The sequence below is a fragment of the Hyla sarda genome, chromosome 1, assembly GCF_029499605.1.
Source record: "Hyla sarda isolate aHylSar1 chromosome 1, aHylSar1.hap1, whole genome shotgun sequence".
NCBI classification, from domain to species: Eukaryota; Metazoa; Chordata; class Amphibia; order Anura; family Hylidae; genus Hyla; species Hyla sarda.
In genome coordinates, this window is record NC_079189.1 from 109,068,694 (window position 1) to 109,094,663 (window position 25,970).

General features: G+C 41.4%; 1 protein-coding gene across 2 annotated transcripts in view; it reads left to right on the forward strand.

Moving 5' to 3' along the window:
* The first annotated feature begins 15,117 nt into the window (after nucleotides 1-15,117).
* Nucleotides 15,118-25,970, forward strand: part of LOC130357354 (EF-hand calcium-binding domain-containing protein 6-like) — a 251,524-nt gene continuing 240,671 nt past the window's right edge. For both annotated transcript variants that reach the window (XM_056560048.1, XM_056560044.1), the window contains exon 1: nucleotides 15,118-15,237. The gene's annotated coding sequence lies outside the window, so the exon portion shown is untranslated. The remainder of the gene's footprint in view (nucleotides 15,238-25,970) is intronic.

Consider the following 25,970-nt stretch of genomic DNA (forward strand, 5'->3'; position numbering starts at 1 on the left):
GCCCAAGCCTAAAGTCAATGGGTACATCAGCCTATACATCTGCATACCATTTTTGGGTTCACAAAAGTTTATACCTGTTGCACATCAAAAATGTAATGTGAGTTAAACCTATTAATGATTTTCTCTCTGCCCCGAAATATCACAGCAGCCAGAAACCCTGGAGCATCAGCACTAAAGCTTTGCCACAATTACCTACAGTATCTCATATTACTGAGTCCACCTCACCTTGTATATGTATTAGAGAATAACTCTAATAATGTTTAGACAATCAAAACAATTCTAACATAGATTTTTGTACATAGTAAAAGTAAGCTGATATCATTTGTATTTTTTATTTACAATGCAAAAAATCATGACATTTTAGAAAAAGAGCCAATTTTTTTCTAATTTTAACACTAATACACTGCTCAAAAAAACAAAGGGAACACTTAAACAACACAATGTAATTACAAGTCAATGACACTTCTGTGAAATCACACTGTCCAATCAGGATGTAACACCAATTGACAATCAATTTCACATGCTGTTGTGCAAATGGAACAGACAACAGGTGGAAATTATAGGCAATTAGCAAGACAACCCCAAGGAAGAAGTGGTTCTGCAGGTGGTGACCACAGACCACTTCTCAGTTCCTATGCTTCCTGGATGATGTTTTGGTCACTTTGAATGCTGGCGGTGCTTTCACACTAGTGGTAGCATGAGACGGAGTCTACAACTCACACAAGTGCAGCTCATCAAGGATGGCACATCAATGCGATCTGTGGCAAGTAGGTTTGCTGTGTCTTTCAGCGTAGTGTCCAGAGCATGGGGGCGCTACCAGGAGACAGGCCAGTACATCAGGAGATGTGAAGGAGGCCGTAGGAGGGCAACAACCCAGCAACAGGACCGCTACCTCCACTTTTGTGCATGGAGGAGCACTGCCAGAGCCCTGCAAAATGACCTCCAGCAGGCCACAAATGTGCATGTGTCCACTTAAATGGTCAGAAACAGACTCCATGAGGGTGGTATGAGGGCCAGACGTCCACAGGTGGGGGTTGTGCTTACAGCCCAACACCGTGCAGGACGTTTGGCATTTGCCAGAGAACACAAAGATTGGCAAATTCGCCACTGGCATCCTGTATTCTTCACATATGAAAGCAGGTTCACAATAAGCACATGTGACAGACGTGACAGAGTCTGGAGACGCCGTGGAGAACATTCTGCTGTCTGCAACATCCTCCAGCATGACCGGTTTGGCGGTGGGTCAGTAATGGTGTGGGGTAGCATTTCTTTGGGGGGCCGCACAGCCCTCCATGTGCTTGCCAGAGGTAGCCTGACTGCCATTAGGTACTGAGATCCTCAGATCCCTTGTGAGACCATATGCTGGTGCGGTTGGCCCTGGGTTCCTCCTAATGCAAGACAATGCTAGACCTCATGTTGCTGGAGTGTGTCAGCAGTTCCTGCAAGAGGAAGGCATTGATGCTATGGACTGGCCCGCCCGTTCCTCAGACCTGAATCCGATTGAATACATCTGAGACATCATGTCTCGCTCCATCCACCAACACCACGTTGCACCACAGACTGTCCAGGAGTTGGCAGATGCTTTAGTCCAGGTCTGGGAGGACATCCCTCAGGAGACCATCCGTCACCTCATCAGAAGCCTCATCAGGAGCATGCCCAGGTGTTGTAGGGAGGTCATACGGGTACGTGGAGGCCACACACACTACTGAGCCTCATTTTGACTTGTTTTAAGGACATTACATCAAAGTTGGATCAGCCTGTAGTGTGGTTTTCCATTTTTGAGTGTGACTCCATATCCAGACCTCCATGGGTTGATACATTTGATTTCCATTGATAATTTTTGTGTTATTTTGTTATCAGCACATTCATCTATGTAAAGTTGAAAGTATTTCATACAATTGGTTCATTCATTCAGATCTAGGATGTGTTATCTTAGTGTTCCCTTTATTTTTTTGCGCAGTGTATATTGCATGTATTTATACATACTGAGAAAATAGTTTATGAAACTTATAATTTCAGGCTAGGTTTCCACTTGTTTTTTTTTTTTTTTTTGCAAAAACGCCAATAAAAACACCCAGATGTTAGCTGCAAATCAATAGGTAACTGCAAAATGCCATATCCACTTAGCGTTTTTCAGTTTGGTGTTTTTTTTTTATCCTTTTGGCTTTTTTCTGCTATTTTGGGCTCCTTGGCAGTTTTTTAAAAACGACTTCTTGTTGAGACTTTGGTGTTTTTTCGGGAAAATCTTGGCGTCTATGGGAGTGAGAAAACGCCAAGAAAAATGGCATGTGGGTTTTAACTTTGGCGTTTTTGCAGATGGTTTTTAGTCTTTTTGGACTTCAGCGATCCAAAAAAAGTGATGGCAATACCTTTTTTTTATAAAAATTTCGTAGGGTACCATTAAAAAATAATAATAAAAAAGTTACAGTAGTGATGAAAAAAATTGTATTTAACGAAATGTATCTTTTTTATAAAAAATTTTTAATTAATTTTAAACAGGGATCAATTTATGTGGGCGGGCAGGGCACTAAAATTGTAGCTGACAATAATAAAAATGTAGTGTGTGTGAGTTTTTTTTAACTATTTTTTAGGTTTACACACTGTTCCATGATGGGAGTAGTAGTACCTGTACTAATTGACAGATCTTTCTGGGTCCGTTGCGATCCTCCTGTATAATGTATAGATGTGGTCGGCCACTATTCTATGGTCCCCTGCACTGACGTATATATACACCTATTCATATTTCCCTCAGATAGCTGTGATTGGCCAGATGGTTCCAGCCAATCACAAATCTGTGGGAAATATGAATAGGTATATATATACGTCAGTGCAGGGGACCATAGAAGAGCGGCCGGCCGCCCGCATCTATACATTATACAGGAGGATCACAGTGGGTGTCACAAGTGACACTCGCTGCAATCTGGTCATATATCAACTGCCCAGCAAGAATTTGCAGTGAGCCTATGAATGTGTATAAAGTATACACATTGCTGACTCACTTAAACGCTATGCGCCAGCCCAGCAAGCAAAGAATTAACTTACACTTCTGGACAGCGTAGGTTAACCCTTGGGGCGGTATACACTATATACAGCTATCTATGTATATAGTGTATACAGAAGACAAAGTCAGCTTACCTCCCTCCAGTCCTGGCTGTGTCCATGTAGCTCCGCCCCCTAGTGATGATGTCATTAGGGGGGAGAGCTTCAGACAGCTGGTAAGGGTGTGAGGCTCTGTTCATATTGTACATTTTGTAAAATGTGAACAGACCCATCTGGCAGTGTCTTCCCAGACAGGGAGACTCCAGCTGTTGCTAAACTACAACTCAACAGCATACTGGGAGCTGTAGTTTTAGAACAATTGGAGGCTTCCTGTTTGGGAAGACATTGCATTATGTACTAACCAAATGTACTAACCAATTTTTTGTGTTTTTTTTTCTTCTCATTTCAGATCCGTGTATGCAGAGGATTACGGCGGATTCTGAGGACTACTGCAGATGAACTGGATTTTTTTCCTTTTAATAAAATGGCTAACGAGGGCTGTGGGGGGAGTGTTTTTTTAAATACATTTTTTTTTTTTCCAATGTGTCGTGTTTGTTTGCTTTACATTTATACATGGACCGTTGTGTATTCATGGAAATCAAGCAGCTGGAAATTAAAAGTGCCCTACATCACATGCAGTTTGGTGCACGAGACAACTTTTCAATGTATAATTGTGGAATTACCTGAAGTACCTCACAGTTCACCAATTTATTTTCATTTCAATGGTCCTCATTTACTAAGAGTGGAGTTTAGTTTTCTTTGTGGGTTTTCGGTTTCCATGTATTTTTCCATGATATTTACTATTGTATCTTGTATTTGGTGATTTTCCCAACGTTTTGCTTTTTATATTTTTTTTTTACACATGCACTGAGCTGTGGGATTTTCTAGAGCTTAATTCCATCACATTTTAAATTTGTAAAATTAAAAAAATGTAGGTTTTTGTAGACACGTCCCTTTCTCCCAATTCTCCCTTTTAATTATTATTTTTTTTTAAATTGGAGAGTTAGTAGGGTTTTTAAATTCTTTTTTGTCTGAAATTCTGGAGCACGACACATCTGACACAAAAAACCCTACAAAATCTACTCAGAAAAGCCTTATTAAATGAGGCCCAATGTGCGGCAAAAAATAAGGAACTGTGTAAACTGGTTTAATCTTTTCATTTATTTGTTGGAAAATAAACAGTCTTTTTGTAGTTTTTTTTCAACCAGTTTTTGCATGTGAAAACATTTTACTAATCCCCCCACTTTGTTTCTAATTTTCTCACAGTCAAAGATTTCTACTTGCTGTCATTGAATACGTTTATTGGTTTACTTTTGGTGGATAAAAATCTGTCCTGGATATGAGATGATCACACAGGTGCGAGACTTATTGCTGTATAACCGCTGATAACTGTATTGTACGAAACTGTGCGCCTGTTTATCCATCTCAAAAATATATGTGACTTTCCATGGCAACCCAGAGAAGCTCACGACAATAAACAAGTTCAATGTTCTGGTGGAATTGTTCAAGTGGTTTTTCCGAGCGGAATTCCAGTGCCAGCAGGAATTTCCGAATGGAATTTCCAAACGGAATTCCTCTCGGCCTTAGAAGTAAATCTCAGAACTGCAGAATCAGTTTGTCTAAGGGTTTGTTCACAAATGCGGTGGGTGAACCGCAGCGGATTTTTCACAGTCGATGTTCTGCGGTGGAAATTTAGAGGCGGAATTTCCATAGCATCTGATTACATTGACCTTAATAGGGTCTTCTGTGGATTTTCTGCTGCATAAATTCTGCCGAGGAAAGCCCGCCCGTGTAAACATACCCTAAGGGTACGTTCACATGCGGGTAATTAACAGCAGGAAATCTACTGCGAGTTACGTGACCATTCATTTGGAACCAACAACATTCCGCAATAGTGGGCTGTCCACAGCAGATTTTCAGCAGCAGAATCTCTCCTGTTGAAGATCCCCCGCAGACCCCATGGACTTCAATGAGCTCTGCAGATGATTTTCTGCAGATGAGATTCGATGTTGAAAATCTGCTGTGGGCAGCCCATGGAGAAACCGCCCCTTTTAACCCTTTAAGAACTAAGCCAATTTTGACCTGAATGACCAGGCCGATTTACATTTTTGCACAGTTTTTTTTTCCTCCTCCCCTTCTAAAATCATAACGCTTTAAATTTTGCACCTACAGACCCATATAAGAGCTTGTTTTTTGCCTCTTCAATTGTACTTATTTTATACCAAACTCTGCATAAAAAAAACATTATTTGTGGGGTGAAATAAAACAAAACAAAACGCTATTTTGTAAAATTTGGGGGCTTCCTTTTCTACGCAGTGCACTTTTCAGTAAAAATGACTCCTTATCTTTATTCTGTATCATACGGTCACAAAGATACTCAATTTATGTAGGTTTTATTTCATTTTACTACTTAAAAAAAAATGATAATTACATGCACCAAAATTAGGATGTTTAAAATTGTCATCTTCTGACCCCTATAACTTTTTTTTATTTTTTTCACATACGGGCTATATGAGGGCTTTTTATTCATTTTTTATGGTATACGAAGTAATCAAAATTTTAACTTTTGTGGTTTTTTTTTAATGGTTAATAATTTTAATGGTTCGGACATTTTCGCACGCGGAGGTACCACATATGATTATTTACATTTTTTTTAATTACATTATTTTATTTAAAAATGGGAAAAGGGGGGGGGGCTGGGTTGAACTTTTATTAAGAAGGGGTTAATTCACTTTTATTATACACTGATTGCATAGGCTGGGTCCACACTACGTTTTGTCCCATACGGGAGCGCATACGGCAGGGGGGAGCTAAAAGCTCGCGCTCCCGTATGTTACCGTATGCGCTCCCGTATGTCATTCATTTCAATGAGCCGACCGGAGTGAAACGTTCGGTCCGGTCGGCTCATTTTTGCGCCGTATGCGCTTTTACAACCGGACCTAAAACCGTGGTTGACCACGGTTTTAGGTCCGGTTGTAAAAGCGCATACGGCGCAAAAATGAGCCGACCGGACCAAACGTTTCACTCCGGTCGGCTCATTGAAATGAATGACATACGGGAGCGCATACGGTAACATACGGGAGCGCGAGCTTTTAGCTCCCCCCTGCCGTATGCGCTCCCGTATGGGACAAAACGTAGTGTGGACCCAGCCTTACTCTGTTCAATTCTGAGCTTTGCCTCAGCATTGATCAGTGATATCGGTGCTCTGCTGCTCCAGCCTGTTGAGGCTTCTTGGAGCAGCAGAGCACTGATCGGATGTGAGGAGGCAAGTAAGGGCCCTCCCGCTGTCCACTGAGCTGATATCGCGACATCGCGATTTTACCACAATGGTTCCAATCAGCTCTGCTCGGCGGTGCCCGGCATTAACCGTGGGTCCTGGCTGTTGATTAGCTTACCAGTACGCCCTTGGTCCTTAAGGTGTTAAACTCGCAGCGAGAAACCCGCTGCGAGTTTTAAACGAAATCCACTCACGTGAATGCACCCTAAGAATATTTTCACATGTCAGAATGTCTGCACAGAAAATCTCCATGTGGACATTCTGCTGACTGTCTGCACTAGGACCGCTTGGGAATGTGCTTTCTTTTTGGTGGGTGTGTGGTGATGTATCTTTGTCTTTTTTGATGGACCTATGGATTGAATAAATGTCCATATGTATTGTCTTATAAAAAAAAAAAAAGACAATAAAGATTAAAAGGGGTACTCCGGTGAAAAACTTTTTCTTTTTTTTAATCAACTGGTGCCAGAAAGTTAAACAGATTTGTAAATTACTTCTATTAAAAAATGTTAATCCTTCCAGTACTTATTAGCTGTTGAACACTACAGAGGAAATTCTTTTCTTTTTGGAACACAGTGCTCTCTGCTGACATCTCTGTCCATTTTAGGAACTCAATGCAATATTAGAAGTACCTCCAGTAGTCGAAGGGATTCAAGGCACTGAACACAGCATTAAAAGGGAACTGAAGTTTAATCACCCATGATGCAACGCGTTTCACAGTACAACTGCTTCAACAGGCATTGCCAATCCCTTCGACTACTGGAGGTACTTCTAATATTGCATTGAGTTCCTAAAATGGACAGAGATGTCAGCAGAGAGCACTGTGTTCCAAAAAGAAAATAATTTCCTCTGTAGTATTCAGTAGCTAAGAAGTACTGGAAGGATTAAGATTTTTTAAATAGAAGTAATTTACAAATCAGTTTACCTTTCTGGCACCAGTTGACTTAAAAAAAAAAACAGTTTTACACCAGAGTACCCCTTTAATGGGGGGAAAAAAAAAAAAGAAAACCTGCAGCAAAACCTGCAACTAAATCCACATATGTTTTTTCCAAACTGTCTTTTGTGCCAATAAAACAAATGCCACCTTTTTCTAGTTATTGAGTTCAATTGAACTCAATGAAAAGACAGCTGGTAATGCACACATTGGGGGAGATTTATCAATACCTGTGGAGAGGAAAAGTTGACCAGTTGCCCATAGCAACCAATCAGATTGCTTCTTTAATTTTTCAGAGGCCTTTTAAAAAAGTAAAGAAGTGATCTAATTGGTTAATATTTGCCACTGACCGACTTTCCTCTGCACAGATTGTAATAAATCTTTCCTATTGTATTATTTAACAGCCATTTTTTGCAGGGGAAAAGATGGGATAAAAAAACTAGGTGTAAATAAGGGCTAAGGGTGTCTTTACATGTTTAGGTTTTTAATTGCAATTATTGAAAACAAAGTAAGGGAAATATAAATGGAGGACACACTGAAAGACTGAAACTTTTTTTTTCTTTTAAATCCATTCTTAGCTTTGTATATAATAATTGTCATTATAACCCTGAGATGCAGCAAGATGCAGCTGTATGTAAAAATAATGCAGTTATTTGCATTTTTTTTCGCAGAGCTCAACAAATAGTTGCTTAGTTTTGATGAAAGAGTTGTGGTTTCTGCAAAAGTAGGTGTGATCATCCCGCCTTAGAAAATGTATGGGGCAGCACGGTGGCTCAGGCTCTTCGCACTGTTGCCTTGCAGCCCTGGTTTCAAATCCCACCAAGGACAACATCTGCAAAGAGTTTGTATGTTCTCTCCATGTTTGCGTGGGTTTCCTTTGGTTTCTACCAAGTATAAACTGCTGTTAAAATCTCTGCCAGCTCAGAGCTGTTGGAGATCTCAGGGAGGCAGCAGTGTGCTGGGGGTATTAATTTAGACTTGTGTGTGAGACACCTGCCTTAACCCCTTGGGGACGGAGCCCATTATGACCCTAAGGACGGGAGCATTTTTTGCAAATCTGACCACTGTCACTTTAAGCATTAATAACTCTGGGATGCTTTTACTTATAAATTTGATTCCGAGATTGTTTTTTCGTGACATATTCTACTTTATGTTAGTGGTAAATTTTCGGCGATACTTGCATCCTTTCTTGGTGAAAAATTCAAAAATTTCATGAAAAATTTGAAAATTTTGCATTTTTCTAACTTTGAAGCTTTCTGCTTATAAGGAATATGGATATTCCAAATAAATTATATACTGATTCACATATACAATATGTCTACCTTATGTTTGCATCATAAAATTGAGGCGTTTTTACTTTTGGAAGACACCAGAGGGCTTCAAAGTTCAGCAGCAATTTTCTAATTTTTCGCAAAATTTTCAAAATCGGAATTTTTCAGGGACCAGTTCAGGTTTGAAGTGGATTTGAAGGGTCTTCTGGTTAGAAATACCCGATAAATGACCCTATTATAAAAACTGCACCCCTCAAAGTATTCAAAATGACATTCAGTAAGTGTGTTAACCCTTTAGGTGTTTCACAGGAATAGCAGCAAAGTGAAGGAGAAAATTCAAAATCTTCAATTTTTTACACTGGCATGTTCTTGTAGACCCAGTTTTTGAATTTTTACAAGGGGTAAAAGGAAAAAAATCCTCTCAAAATTTGTAACCCAATTTCTCTCGAGTAAGAAAATACCTCATATGTGTATGTCAAGTGTTCGGCGGGCGCAGTAGAGGGCTCAGAAACGAAGGAGAAACAATGGGATTTAGGAGAGTGAGTTTTTCTGAAATGGTTTTTGGGGGGCATGTCACATTTAGGAAGCCCCTATGGTGCCAGGACAGCAAAAACCCCCACATTGCACACTATTATGGAAACGACACCCCTCAAGGAACGTAACAAGGGGTACGGTGAGCCTTAACACCCCACAGGTGTTTGACAACTTTTTGTTAAAGTCGGATGTGTAAATGAAAAAAAATATTTTTTCACTAAAATGCTGGTTTTTCCCAAAATGTAACTTTTTTACAAAGGGTAATAGGAGAAAATGCCCGCCAAAATTTGTAACCCCATTTCTTCTGAGTATGGAAATACCCCATGTTTGGACGTCAAGTGCACTGAGAGCGAACTACAATGCTCAGAAGAGAAGGAGCGCCATTGAGCTTTTAGAGAGATAATTTGTTTGGAATGGAAGTCGGGGGCCATGTGCATTTACAAAGCCCCCCGTGGTGCCAGAACAGTGGACCCCCCCACATGTGACCCCATTTTGGAAACTACACCCCTCACGGAATGTAATAAGGGGTACAGTGAGCATTCACACCCCACTGGTGTTTGACAGATCTTTGGAACAGTGGGTTGTGCAAACAAAAAAATAAAATTTTTCATTTTCACGTACCACTGTTCCAAAAATCATGTGGGTATTTATTTTTTTGGGTTTATGTCAGAACCGCTGTAAAATCAGCCACCCCAGTGCAAATCACCAATTTAGGCCTCAAATGTACATAGTGCGCTCTCACTCCTGAGCCTTGTTGTGCGCCCGCAGAGCATTTTACGCCTACATATGGGGTATTTCTGTACTCAGGAGAAATTGCGTTACAAATTTTGGGGGTCTTTTTTTCCTTTTACCTCTTGTGAAAATATAAAGTAAAGGGCAACACCAGCATGTTAGTGTAAAAATTATTTTTTTTTACACTAACAGACTGGTGTAAACCCCAACTTTTCCTTTTCATAAGGGGTAAAAGGAGAAAAAGCTCCCCAAAATTTGTAGTGCAATTTCTCCCGAGTACGGCGATACCCCATATGTGTCCCTAAACTGTTTCCTTGAAATACGACAGGGCTCCAAAGTGAGATAGCACCATGCGCATTTGAGGGCTAAATTATTGATTGCATAGGAGTGGACATAGGGGTATTCTACGCCAGTGATTCCCAAACAGGGTGCCTCCTGCTGTTGCTAAACTCCCAGCATGCCTGGACAATCAGTGGCTGTCCGGAAATGCTGGGAGTTGTTGTTTTGCAACAGCTGGAGGCTCCATTTTGGAAACACTGCTGTACAATATGTTTTTCATTTTTATTGGGGGGGGGGGGGGGGGGGGACGGACAGTGTAAGGGGGTGTATATGTAGTGTTTTACTCTTTATTAGGTGTTAGTGTAGTGTAGTGTTTTTAGGGTACATTCGCACTGGCGGGTTACGGTGAGTTTCCCGCTAGGAATTTGCGCTGCAGCGAAAAATTTGCAGCAGCTCATACTTGAAGCAGGAAACTTGCTGTAAACCCGCCCGTGTGAATGTACCCTGTACGTTCACATGGGGGGGTGGGGGGGGTGGCAAACCTCCAGCTGTTTCAAAACTACAACTCCCAGCATGCACGGTCTGTCAGTACATGCTGGGAGTTGTAGTTTTGCAAAAGCTGGAGGCACACTGGTTGGAAAACCTTCAGTTAGGTTCTGTTACCTAACTCAGTATTTTCCAACCAGTGAGCCTCCAGCTGTTGCAAAACTACAACTCCCAGCATGCACGGTCTGTCAGTACATGCTGGGAGTTGTAGTTTTGAAACAACTGGAGGCACACTGGTTGGAAAATACTGAGTTAGGTTCTGTTACCTAACTCAGTATTTTCCAACCAGTGTGCCTCCAGCTGTTGCAAAACTACAATTCCCAGCATGACTGATCACAGAAGGGCATGCTGGAAGATGTAGTTATGCAACAGCTGGAGGTACGCAACTACAACTCCCAGCATGCCGAGACAGCTGTTTTCTGTGTGGGCATGCTGGAATTTGTAGTTTTGCAACATCTGGAGTGCTACAATTTAGAGCCCACTGAACAGTGATCTCTAAACTGTGGACCTCCAGATGTTGCAAAACTACAACTCCCAGCATGCCCAGACAGCAAACAGCTTTGTGGGCATGCTAGGAGTTGTAGTTTTGCAAGATCTAGAGGGCAGTATAGAGATCACTGTGCAGTGGTCTCTAAACTGCAGACCTCCAGCTGTTGCAAAACTACAAATTCCAGCATGCCCACACAGCAAACAGCTGTCTGGGCATGCTGGGAGTTGTAGTTTTGCAACATCTGGAGGGCTACAGTCTAGACACCACTATAGTGACCCCCCTGGGCATTTGCACGGGGTGCCTGCTGATAGATATCAGCAGTCACCCCGGCTCGGTCCCCGCCCGGCGCGCGGCGGGGGCCGAAATTCCCACGGGCATATGGATACGCCCTTCGTCCTTAAGTGCCAGGACGCAAGGGCGTATGCATACGCCCTTCGTCCCCAACAGGTTAAAGGTACTCCACTGGAAAACATTTTTTTTTTAAATCAACTGGTGCCAAAAAGTTAAACAGATTTGTAAATTACGTCTATTTAAAAATCTTAATCCTTCCAGTACTTATCAGATGCTGTATGATACACAGGAAGTTCTTTTCTTTCCTTTCTGCCTGACCACAGTGCTCTCTGCCGACACCTCTGTCCATTTTAGGAACTGTCCAGGGTAGAAGAAAATCCCCATAGAAAACCTCTCCTGCTCCAGACAGATCCTGACATGGATAGAGGTGTCAGCAGAGAACACTGTGGTCAGATAGAAAGGAAATTCAAAAAGAAAAGAACTTCCTGTGGATCATACAGCATCTGATAAGTACTGGGAGGATTAGGATTTTTATATAGAAGTAATTTACATATCTGTTTAACTTTCTGGCACCACTTGATTTAAAAAAAAAATGTTTTCCAGTGGAGTACCCCTTTAATGAACACCCCTAATTTGCAAATTATGATACTCAAAGGTAGTAGAACAGTTTGTTCATCTCTTCTGCCATCATATTTATTGCCCTTTATGTTATTATCTTGTTCTATATACTGTACACCTCTTTTACTCTTTATAGTTCTTATAGGCATTGTTAAAAATGTAATCATTAAATGTAAATGCTCATTTGTGCCTTGAAGTCTAATTGCAGTAACAGACTGGAGAAAGAGCAGTCTTTGGTGTTTGTATATCACTTGGATTAAGAAAGTATCATAAGCATTAGTGTCTTTGTAATGCAAATGTAAACATTCCATTAACAGGTCTTTTCCTGCAGCCATCACTGAAAGTGAGAAACTCTAATTGTTACCTCCACAGGGAAACCATATAGAAACCATAGCAGCAGAAATACACCTGCTGGATATATATAGACAAAGACCAGCCAAGCTACTCATAGGGAGGTGGTAGCTGAAACAATGAACATAACAAAAAAAAAAGAGTACAACTAACAAACACTTGGCACCTGTGTATAAAAATAGATAAAATAATAATAAAAAAGTAATTTACATAATGGATGTTGTTCTCCATACATATAATATAGCACCATACAGTTTTATACCCTATACAGTCAATATGAAGAAACATGATTACATCTGTTAAAACAGAGAAAGTGAGGCTATGTTCACACTGGTGCTTTGTCAGACTGTCAAGGCTTCCCAATAATTTAATGACAAGCCCTATTCCTTAGGGTATGTTCATACGTGCAGATTTTTACTTACAGTTATTGAATATAGGAAACTAGAGAAGTATCAATCTTTTCTTTATACGTGTCCTTTATATATGACGTTTTAACCTGGCAGTTTTTCAGTTGCACAGGAAAAGGAACATCTACTTTTAAAATGTAAGTGAATCATTGCATTTATGGTCCAATAAAGAAGATTTATTCAAGAGATAAGAGAGTGCTAGATAGTTCTGAAATAATACCTTACCTTGTTGCCTAACGTTATGTGCAAGTAGTCAATCGTAACAGTTTATTACTTGGTTATTTTATTTACCTAGTAATATCAGACGAATATAAACACAGACGCAGAATGTTATCTCCAAGTAACTATGATTCTTGTGAAAGAGAAATACAAAAGCTGCGTGCCTTTACAATGAAATGACAATAGGCATGTTCGGTCTCTGTTTTATAATTTAGTTGTGGTCAGAAAAAATAAACATAGAAAGACATAAAAGGTAAATATATATAACATTCAACAGAAAGTGTAAAGAGAAGTTCCCAACACTCAGTAATGTTGCAAATTCGTAGTATTTCACATGTTGGATGTATAGACACAGGATGCATTTTGGCGGATTATCAACTTAGGCAGCCCTCCAAAACGCATCCTGTGTCTGTATATCCAACATATATCTTACCATCATATATCTTACTCACATCTTACCATCATATCTCTTACCATCATATATCTTACCTACATCTTACCATCATATATATTACCTACATCTTACCATCATATATCTTACCTACATCTTACTGTCCTATATCTTACCTATATCTTACCATCATATATCTTACCTATATCTTACCATCATACATCTTGACTACATCTTACCATCATATATCTTACCTATATCTTACCATCATATATCTTACCTATATCTTACCATCATATATCTTACCTATATCTTACCATCATATATCTTACCTACAGCTTACCATCATATATCTTACCTACATCTTACCATCATATATCTTACCATCATATATCTTACCTACATCTTACCATCATATATCTTACCTATATCTTACCATCATATATCTTACCTACATCTTACCATCATATATCTTACCATCATATATCTTACCTATATCTTACCATCATATCTTACCATCATATATCTTACCTATATCTTACCATCACATATCTTACCTACATCTTACCATCATATATCTTACCATCATATATCTTACCTATATCTTACCATCACATATCTTACCTACATGTTACAATCATATATCTTACCTATATCTTACCATCATATATCTTACCTATATCTTACCATCATATATCTTACCATAATATATCTTACCATCATATATCTTACCATCATATATCTTACCTACATCTTACCATCATATATCTTACCTACATCTTACCATCATATATCTTACCTACATCTTACCATCATATATCTTACCTATATCTTACCATCACATATCTTACCTACATCTTACCATCATATATCTTACCTACATCTTACCATCATATATCTTACCTATATCTTACCATCACATATCTTACCTACATGTTACAATCATATATCTTACCTATATCTTACCATCATATATCTTACCTATATCTTTCCATCATATATCTTACCTACATGTTACAATCATATATCTTACCATCATATATCTTACCATCATATATCTTACCTATATCTAACCATCATATATCTTACCTATATCTTGCCATCATATATCTTACCTATATCTTACCATCATATACCTTACCTATATCTTACCATCATATATCTTACCTACATCTTACCATCATATATATATCTTACCTATATCTTAGTATCATATATCTTACCTATATTTTACCATGTATGTCAGGGACAGGAATATGCAGCCCTAATCTCCATCCACACCCCTGGCCCTATGTTTTAATGGCATTTTTAATGTTTTTAATAGGTATCATTTGCTGTATGCCCTCCATTGGCTGCAGGCATGAAGCTTGGGGCCATGGAGTTAGAAGAGTCACTGGATGTAACTGCACTGTCATCACTTATTTGGTTTTGTGAATCTGTGTAGAGGAGGTATCTACCACAGTCTTTTTATATGTAGTAACTGTCTGTATGGTGATGAAATGTCATGGTGGGGGCCAATTTTTATTTATTTTTACCACCCCTTGAGAAATGTGTAGATTAATCCGCATTATAGCAAAATATTAAACCTGACTGTCCGCAGTCACTGACTCTGCTGGTCACAATGTGAGTGAATGCAGGGGGTTGGTCAGAGCATGGACTGACAGTCAGGCCTCCCAGAGCTGGCTGCTGCCTCCTATTATAAAGCTTTGGCAGGAGATTTTAGGTTTCTCCATGTTGCCTCTAGCAACCTGTCTCTGTTCAATAAAAGAGAACAACACCACACCAAACACTGTGAGGACTACAAAGCGAACAAGACGGATAATAAGGAATTAAAGAGCAAAACGACACAACCAGGCTCACAGTAAGTAGAGGGTAAAATCTGTTTACTTTAACTATAGAGAATTCAGAAAGTGTAACTTCCTAAGGAAAGTAAAATCAAGTCTTATGATACATGTTTACAAGAGGGAATGTCATTGAATAGATTGCATTTAAATGCACAGTGCAGCACAGATCCTGGAGGCATGAAAGGCAGGGATGTTTTGGTAGATTAAATGTCTATTAACTCTTTGATTACAAAAGTGTAACACGAAATAGATTGAGCTCGCACATTGCATCGAATGTGATGTGAAGATTAAAGAGTCATGTTCTGTATTTTGTAAAGTTTGTTATATATTTAGTATTATTTATTGTAAGGGTATAAGACTTGGTGAAGAAAAAAACAGCTCAATCAAGTAACTGTATATTTGTAGTTGTTACATATAATTATTTGTTGTGTTAAAGGGGACCTGTCACCAATGGTATGCAGTCCTTTCTGAGAGTAGTATGCTATAGGAACAGGCATGCTGATTTTGCCATATTATATATATATATATATATATATATATATATATATATATATACAGCAACAGAAGAATGCAGCAGCACACTGCCAGCACAAGGATATAGATGAAACAAGAAAATGCAGTTAAAACATGGAGAGCTATACAGCTATGGTGTAATAGATGCAAATGTGAAACTATGAAATAGTGAGGCACTTAGCTAGCAAATTTGTCTCCACCGGCGGTCAAATAGCTTGGACCGTCCCACCGCGATAAGGTGGCCTCCTTGGGACGGACCCTACACTGTGAATATGCCTCTGTGTGAACAGTTCAGTAAGCATGGCAGGGTCTGGAACAAGACACCTTATATACACACCTGATAGAGGTGGGTGGGGTGCAAGGCCAACATGGAGGTAGCCACTCCCCCGTATGTGCAATACAGACAAAGAATAAGTCAGCCAGCACTTTAGTTGATACCAAACTATTATATGGACCTGGCCTACAGGTGCACGCTACTAGGCTAGATATACAGCAACAGAAGAAAGCAGCAGCACACTGCCAGCACAAAGATATAGGTGAAACATGAATATGCAGTTAAAACATGGAGAGGCCACCTTATCGCGGTGGGACGGTCCAAGCTATTTGACCGCCGGCGGAGACAAATTTGCGAGCTAAGTGCCTCACTATTTCATAGTTTCACATTTGCATCTATTACACCATAGCTGTATAGCTCTCCATGTTTTAACTGCATTTTCATGTTGCACCTATATCCTTGTGCTGGCAGTGTGCTGCTGCATTCTTCTGTTGCTGTATATCTAGCCTAGTAGCGTGCACCTGTAGGCCAGGTCCATATAATAGTTTGGTATCAACTAAAGTGCTGGCTGACTTATTCTTTGTATATATATATATATATATATATATATATATATATATATATGAGCATGCTGCAGTTTGATTTCTTTCTATTTAAAGGGGTACTCCGGTGAAAATCTTTTTTCTTTTAAATCAACTAGTGGCAGAAAGTTAAACATATTTGTAAATTACTTCTATTAAAAAATCTTAATCCTTCCTGTACTTATTAGCTGCTGAATACTACAGAGGAAATTCTTTTCTTTTTGGAATGCTCTCTGATGACATCAGAGCACAGTTCTCTCTGCTGACATTATTATAAGAATAATAATGCTTTATTTATTGTTGTCCTTGAACCCAAGTTCCCAGCACTGCCAGGCAGCAGTGCTAACCACTGAGGCACCATGCTGCCCTTAGCATACATCTGCTATGCATGGTTGCTAAAATGAACAGAGATGTCAGCAGAGAGCACTGTGCTCGTGATGTCATCAGTGTTCCGAAAAGAAAGGAATTTCCTCTGTAGTATTCAGCAGCTAATAAGTACTGGAAGGATTAAGATTTTTTAATAGAAGTAATTTACAAATATGTTTAACTTTCTGCCACCAGTTGATTTAAAAGAACAAAGGTTTTCACCGGAGTACCCCTTTAAGGTTTTTTACGCCAAGTTTTTACCTTGGTGTATGTGTCCAGAAATATCCTGACACATATGGCCTGACCTAACCAACTTGGGCCCTACGACAATTAAAAGAGAACACTTCGTGGTTTTGATAAATCTGCCCCTAAGTTCAGATTTAATATTCTGTTTCTTTTTATCACCTATTTTACAAAGTCACCCCAAAAGCTCTCTACAGCAACCGCTCACTTTAAAGGGGTACTCCACTGGAAAACCTTTTTTTTTTTTTAAAGCAACTGGTGCCAGAAAGATAAACAGATTTGTAAATTACTTCTATAAAAAAAAATCTTAATCCTTCCAGTACTTATCAGCTGCTGTATGATCCACAGGAAGTTGTTTTCTTTGTCAATTTCCTTTCTGTCTGACCACAGTGCTCTCTGCTGACACCTCTGTCCATGTCAGGAACTGTCCAGAGCCGGATAGGTTTGCTATGGGGATTTGCTTCTACTCTGGACAGTTCCTAAAATGGACAGAGGTGTCAGCTGAGAGCACTGTGGTCAGACGGAAAGGAAATTTAAAAAGAAAAGAATTCCCTGTGGAGCATATAACAGCTGATAAGTACTGGGAGGATTAAGATTTTTAAATAGAAGTAATTTAAAAATCTGTTAAACTTTCTGGCACCAGTTGATTTAGAAAAAAAAATGTTTTCCAGTGGAGTACCCCTTTAAATACTGATTACTAAGTGGCTCAGTGTGGGATGTGATAGTAGCTGTCGGCTGCGTGTGCGGCTGAGTTCACTGTGACACTGTATGTGGGGGCTACAATCAGCAAACACTCAGCACTATTCAGACTAAAATCAATAGCTACTGCCTCCTGTGCTGTCGCTCCTGTATTTCACAGAGAGGGCTCAGAAGCCACTCAGTACCCCCCCTGCAGGGTGCACCTTTTTACGCAGAATCCCTTTGCAGGAGCACACGCAGATAAAGTTGCCTTTCCCTGCCCTGGATGTCAAGGAAGGCCCTAGTGAGTGGCCACATACGCAGCTTACATTTGCTTTCCTTGGTCTTGATGTCAAGTAAGGTCCTGGTGATCAGAACCTTCTTTGGCATCACAGTGATCCCAAACTTCCAGAAATCCTTTGATGTGCCACAAGCAGCCTACAGTGAAATTGTCTGCACCATTCCACTAGATTTAGTACAGTTTTTTTTAGGATGGGAATATATAAATCAATAGGCATTCATTGGAGGTATACAGTGGTCCCTCAACATACGATGGGAATCCGTTCCAAATGGACCATCGTTTGTTGAAACCATCGTATGTTGAGGGATCCGTGCAATGTAAAGTATAGGACAGTGGTATAAAAACCTGCGGACCTCCAGATGTTGCAAAACTACAACACCCAGCATACCCGGACAGCCAACGGATGTCGCCTTCCATCACTGTCGCCGCGTCCCCGGGGTGTCCCCGACGCTCCGGTAAGGCCTCTACTTCCCCGGCATCCTCGCTCTCCGTCGCCGCCATCACGTCGCTACACACGCCGCTCCTATTGGATGACGGGACGGCGTGCGCAGCGACGTGATGACGACGGTGGAGAGCGCCGACGATGCAGGGGATCCCGAAGAGGACGCGCCGGAGCCCCGAGGACAGGTAAGTGATCGTCAGCGGACCACATGGGGCACCGTAAACGGCTATCCAGTGGCAGCTGAAGCAGTCTGCGCTGCCGGATAGCCGTTTATGTGATGGCCCCAACATACAAAAGCATCGTATGTTGATGCTGCCTTCAACATGCCATGGCCTCTGAGAGGCCATCGTATGTTAAAATGATCGCATGTCGGGGCCATCGTAGGTCGGGGGTCACTGTATTGGGTTTTCTGCTGCAAGTTATCGGTCTGCTCTGCTGTCTGACCAGACCAGAGAGGCTGCTGCCTTACTACACCCAGAAGACAGTGACAGCTGCACACTGCTTGGAGAGCGGAGTGCTCACCCCTGGCAGGCTAATGAAGACATTTTCATATTCAACATGGGGACAGACCGGGCCGTGAAAACTGAGGAAGCAGGGAACCTTTGCCTCCTCTGCGCACAGCAACGCAATAGCAGAAAAAAGGGGAATAACTCTGAAATTACTGCACAGATTCAAGTAAGGGACCACTGTTTTTTATACAGTTTGCTCGCACTGTAACCCAGTATACTGGGCTTAGTGAACAGGCTGTCAGTTTCCCTACTACCCCAGAAAAACCGCTCCTCTTTGCAAATCCTCTCCAAGTCATTATAGTTTCAAAGCTGATCTTTGGGAACTCAAGCTTTAGCCCATTCACAGGTTTCCGTTGGGAATAAGGTCTGTAGACTGGCTAGGCTACTCCAGGACCTTAATGTGCTTCTTCTTAAGATGCTACTTTGTTACCTTGGCCATGTTGTTTGGGTCATTGGCATGCTGGAATACCCATCCCCAACCCATTTTCAGTGGCCTGACTGAGGGAAGTAAGTCCTTACCCAAGGACACAGACCCATCCATTGTCCATTTAATGCAATAAAATTGTCTTTCCTCTTTAGCACAAAAACAACCCCAATGTATAATGTTCCACCTCCATGTTTGATGGTGGGGATGGTGTTCTTGGGGTCATAGGTAGCATTCCTTCTCCAAACAGAGTTTGGAGCTTAATTTTGGTCTCACAACACTTTCACTCAGTTCTCCTCTGAATCGGGCTGGGTTCACACCACGTTTTCAGACATATGGGACCGCATACGTCTGCTGGGAGCTAAAACCGGGTGCTAACGTATCCCTGCCGTATGCCGCCCGGATGTAATTCATTTCAATGAGCCGACCAAAGTGAAACGCTGACTCCGGTTGGCTAATTTTTGCCCCATATGCGGTTTTTCCACCGAATCTAAAGCCGTATGCGATCCCGTATGTCTGAAAACATTGTGTGAACCCAGCCTCATTGAGATGTTCTTTGGCAAACTTCAGATGGGCCTGTACAGGTGCTTTCTTGAGCAGAAGGACCCTGTGGGCACTGCGGGATATCAGTCCTTCACAGCGTAGTGTGTTAACAATTGTTTAATTGTTGACCATGGTCCCAACTGCCTTGAGATCTCTGACAGGATCCTCCCATGTAGTTCTGGACTGATTTCTCACTATTCTTGTGACCTTTGAAAATCCATGAGGTGAGATCTTTTATGGAACCCCCGACCAATATTTTGTGTATATCTGTCCTGTACTTCTCACCAAGGTAATTGGCGATGGTCTTGTAGCCTATTCCAGCCTTGTGCAGATCTACAGTTTTTACTGTATCTGCATGTGAGGGTTCATGGGCTGTGTACCTGCAATATGTGAGCCTGTCTGACAGGCTTCTGCTGTTTCTTTCATTTCTGCTCATCCTACATCTCTTAACCCCTTGCTAGCAGTGTTACTCACAGTGCCCTCATAAGGCTAAGTTTCTACTTGTTTTTTTTGTGTTTTTCCCAAAAAACGCAAAAACAGCCCCATGGCGTTTTTTCATTGAAAGATGTTTCAATGACAAAACGCAAAATTCTTTTTCCACTTTGCGTTTTTCAATTTGGCATTTTTCTAATCCTTTTGATGTTTTTTCACTCTTTTTCAGCTCCTTGGCGGTTTTGCAAAATCGCAGCATGTTGAGCCTATGGCGTTTTTTCTCTTGAAATTGTGGCATTTTTCTCCCATTAAAGTCTGTGCCAAGTAAATGCCAAGAAAAATGCCATGTGCATTTTTGCAGGCGGTTTTTATTCTTTTTTGGACTTTAGCAATCCAAAATAGATGGAGATACATTCTTTTAATCAAATTTCGTAGGGTACCATAAAAAAAAAAAAAGACAGTAGTGATGGAAAAAATTGTATTTAACGCAGTTTATCTTTTTATAACAAAATTTTTATTCATTTTTAAACAGGGATCAATTTATGTGGGCCGGCAGGGCACTAAAAATGTAGCTGACGATAATAAAAATGTAGTCTGCGTTTTTCACTTTTTATTCTTTATAATTCACATTTTTTAGGTAGTACTACTACTCCCAGCATGGAACACACTGTTCCATGATGGGAGTAGCAGTACCTGTACTAATTGACAGATCGCCCTGGGTTCCGTTGCGATCCTTCTGTATGATTTATAGATGAAGCCAGCCACTCTTCTATGGTCCCCTTCACTGCCGTATATACACCTATTCATATTTCTTGCAGAGAGCTGTGATTGGCCAGATGGTTCCAGCCACTCTCTGTGGGAAATATGAATATATGTATATATACGTCAGTGCAGGGGACCATAGAAGAGCGGCCGCCCGCATCTATACATTATACAGGAGGATCACAGCGGGTATCAGGAGTGACATCTGCTGTGATCTTTCCTTAACTGCAGGTACTACTACTCCCAACATGGAGCACACTCTGCTCCATGCTGGGAGCTGTAGTACCTGCATTAATAGACAAATCGCAACAGGTGTCAGAAGTGACACTCGCTGCAATCTGTCTATTGATGCAGGTACTACAGCTTCCAGCATGGAGCAAAGTGTGCTCCATGTTGGGAGTAGTAGCACCTGCAGTTAAGGACAGATCACAGCGGGTGTCACTACTGACACCCGATGCTATTGTCCTATCTATTGCAAAGATGCAGAGGGGCTTTCTCCTGCGCTCGCATCTCTGCACTATACTCTGGCCGGCCAGTGATATGAATAGAACAATACTCATTCATATTTCCCTCTGAGAGCTGTGATTGGCTGCCACCATCTGGCCAATCCCCACTCTGGGCGGAAAATATGAATGAGTGATGTGAATTTCTATTCATATCACTGGCCGGCCAGAGTACAGAGCAGAGATGCGAGTGCTGTATAGAGCCGCTCCGCATCTCTGCTCTATTATGGACGATCGCACCGGTGTCAGGAGTGTCGGGTGTCAGGCGATATGTCTATTCCATGCTTGGAGTAGTAGTACTACCTAAAGAATGTAAAAAATTTAGAAAAAAAGTGAAATACACACACTTTATTAAAAATTAATTAAAAATTCGTAAATTTTTTTTCCATCACTACCACTACCAGGTTCCATTTTTTTTTTTTTGGTACCCAACAAATTTAAAAAAACGTCAAAGGGGCCAAAAATGTAATTTCCCCTCAAAGGCAAAAAACGACAGAAAAAACACCAGAAAAAAAAAATGCCAAACACAGGAAAAGGCTGTGGCATTTTTTTTCTGGCGTTTTATTCTGGCGTTTTTTTGGGCCACAAAAGAAACAAGTAGAAACTTAGCCTAGTACCAATTACTCAAAGTGCCCCTATTACAGTGAAAGCCATCTAGTGACAGATACTTAAAAAGCTTGTCACAATGCTTCTCATTTGCAGATACTGAAATGCATATACCCTATATAAACGGTATAATTCTAAGGAAGGACGATGTTGAAAGCTCAGGAGAAATATCAGTTCTCCGATTTTGTACTCAGATAACTGTGAATGGGTGAATTAGTCAAGATCTCTTAGTATGTTTGGCATATATATATATATATATATATATATATATATATATAGACACCAAGAGGGGCATGTATCAAAGATTTTACCCCTGTTTTGTGTGTATTTTTTTTGCGCAAAATTTTGCGCAAGCCCTTTTTTGCGCACGTTTTGGTAGAGCATGTCCTCCAGATGTGGCTAAATCGGGGTACCTTGGAGTGCCATATATAGTATGCATGGATTTATTAACTGCGTACTTTTCCTTGACACCAAAAATTTGGCCGCAAGAGCAGGTTTTTTTGCTCAAATATAAGCCAACATGGACTTAACATAGCACGATGCTCTAAATCATCGATTCTATTTTTCAAAGAGTGGATTGAGGAGATTACTATATTTGCCCTCAATTTATGAAACTCATTGCGCTTGATTGATAAATTTAGCGCTTCTGTGCATAATTTAGAATTCGGGAAAAGGGGTAAACTGCTCCTACCATACACAAATAATGATACATGTCCCCCTAAGATCATAATCACTGGTTATATTGATTTAATCTGGCATGTTCTGGTCTGAATAGGGTTACATTGTGTTGCGTTTCTTTTGGCTAGTGTACAGAAGTGTCTAATAAAGATCTCTTGTTATTTACAATACAGACAACCACATTCCTTGTGGCTTGGAAACATAACAGGTTACACAATTCCTTACTTTGTTATCTTTGCCCTTCATATGACCTATTCAGTCATTATAATGTATCTTCTGGATATGGAATCTACATATTTAGCATTAGTTAAAGGGGTAGTCCAGTGGTGAAAAACTTATCCCCTATCCTAAGGATAGGGGATAAGTTTGAGATCGCGGGGGGTCCGACCGCTGGGGCCCTCTGCGATCTCTCTGTACGGGGCCCCGGCTCTCGGCCCAGATAGCGGGTGTCGACCCCCGCACGAAGCGGCGGCCGACACGTCCCCTCAATAAATCTCTATGGCAGAGCCGGAGATTGCCGAAGGCAGCGCTTCGGCTCTGCCATAGAGTTGTATTGAGGGGGCGTGTCGGCTGCCGCCTCGTGCGGAGGTCGACACGCCCCCTTCCCGCGGGCTGTCGGGGCTCCGTACAGGAGATCGCAGGGGGCCCCAGCGGTCGGACCCCCCGCGATCTGCAACTTATCCCCTATCCTTAGGATAGGGGATAAGTTGCTCACCACTGAGTCACCACTGGACTACTCCTTTAATGCACTTCTGCATATTCTAAGCTGTTTATGGTTAATGTGAAAACCAGGCTGTCTAGGCCATAGCCGCAAATCACATGTGTTTTTTCTACCCTGTGCTAGAAAGTGTGGAAGAATGGAATGAATTGCAACATAGGGGGAGATTTATCAAAACCTGTCCAGAGGAAAAGTTGCCCAGTTGCCCATAGCAACCAATCAGATTGCTTCTTTCATTTTGCAGAGGCCTTGATAAAAAATGAAAGAAGCAATCTGATTGGTTGCTATGGGCAACTCAGCAACTTTTCATCTGGACAAGTTTTGATAAACCTCCCTAAGGGTATGTTCACACGCGCGGATTTTGGTTTGTTATGGTTTTCCCATAACATCCAATCACAGCTCAGCTTTTATATCTTAATGAGCTCTGGTAAAAAGAAAGCAGAGCTGTGATTGGTTGCTGTGGGGAAACCTGACAGTCTTGATAAATCTGGGCCAATGTTTGCAGACGATGAACTGGATGACCTGCTACTACATGGAAAGAAGCAGACTATCTTATCAATACTTTATTTTTGTTCTTATTTTGGCATGTGTGAACCCTTAGGCCAGTGTTTCCCAACCGGGGTGCCTCCAGCTGTTGCAAAACTACAACTCCCAGCATGCCTGGACAGCCTTCGGCTGTCCAGACATGCTGGGAGTAGTAGTTTTGCGACATCTGGAGGCACCCTGGTTGGGAAACACTGCCTTAGGCAATGGGTCAGTGTCCTACATTAGAGGAGCGTGAAATACATCTTTTCATTCCATTTAGAGGAAAGCATAATATGTTCTTATTGAGAATGGACACACTTACCTAAGGCATGTTTATAGAACAGATTTTGGCCATATTTCTAACTTAATAGCCCCTTTATGTATTGTGATCAGGAGGGCTCGGTGTACAGAAGAAATACACAGCAACTTGTCCAGCTGAATTCAGATGTGGCCCAGGTTGCACAAAACATATCGGGGGAGATTTATCAAAGGATTTAGACTGGTTTTTCCTGTCTAAATTTGTCGCACAGAAAGTCGCAGTCTAAATATGTGCGACTTTTCTGCGACTTTTGCTGTAGAGGATTTTTAGAACATGATGCATTCAAGTCTATTTTAGACAGAAATGCATTGGAAAATGCATTGGTGCTGAATTTATCAAGTGCGACTTTTGTGCGACAAGTCGCATCTGCCCAAAATACGCTGAAATGTCAGACCATGTTGGAGCAGGTCTAAATGCAGTTTAAGCTGTAGACCCTGAAGTCTGAGCACAGAATTTATCAAGGGCTGTGAGACCTTTGATAAATTAGGAGCACAATAGACAGGAGACTAATACATACGCTGGTCTATAAGCATACCCAGAATAGACTAGATTAGTAAATGTCCCCCGTCAGGTCTTTATAGTGACTTTATACAGGATGTTCAGCAGTGGGGGAGAAAGGGTATAAACTCTCCTGTGACATCCTATAGGCCAGATCTTGGCCAATGCAGATACAGATGATGCTTTGTTTATTTGAAGACTCCTTCATATACACAAAGGATCATCTGTATCTGCATTGGCCAAGATTTGATTTGGCCTAGATACCCTGGATATATAGGCAAAGATGATTCTCATTTAAAGGGGTACTCCGCCCCTAGACATCTTATCCCCTATCCAAAGGATAGGGGATAAGATGTCAGATCGCCGCGGTCCCGCTGCTGGGGACCCCCGGGATCCCCGCTGCGGCACCGCGCTATCATTACAGCACAGAGCGAGTTCGCTCTGTGCGTAATGACGGGCGATACGGGGGACGGAGCAGTGTGACGTCATGGCTCCGCCCCTCATGACATCACGGCCAGTCCCCTTAATGCAAGTCTATGGGAGGGGGCGTGGTGGTCGTCACGCCCCCTCCCATAGACTTGTATTGAAAGGGGCGGGCCGCGACGTCACGAGGGGCGGAGCCGTGACGTAACGATGCTCCGGCCCCTGTACCGCCCATCATTACATGCAGAGCGAACTCGCTCTGCGCAGTAATGATGGCGGGGTGCCGCAGCGGAGATCCCGGGGGTCCCCAGCAGCGGGACCCCGGTGATCTGACATCTTATCCCCTATCCTTTGGATAGGGGATAAGATGTCTAGGGGCGGAATACCCCTTTAAGATCAGGAGCACCCGTAG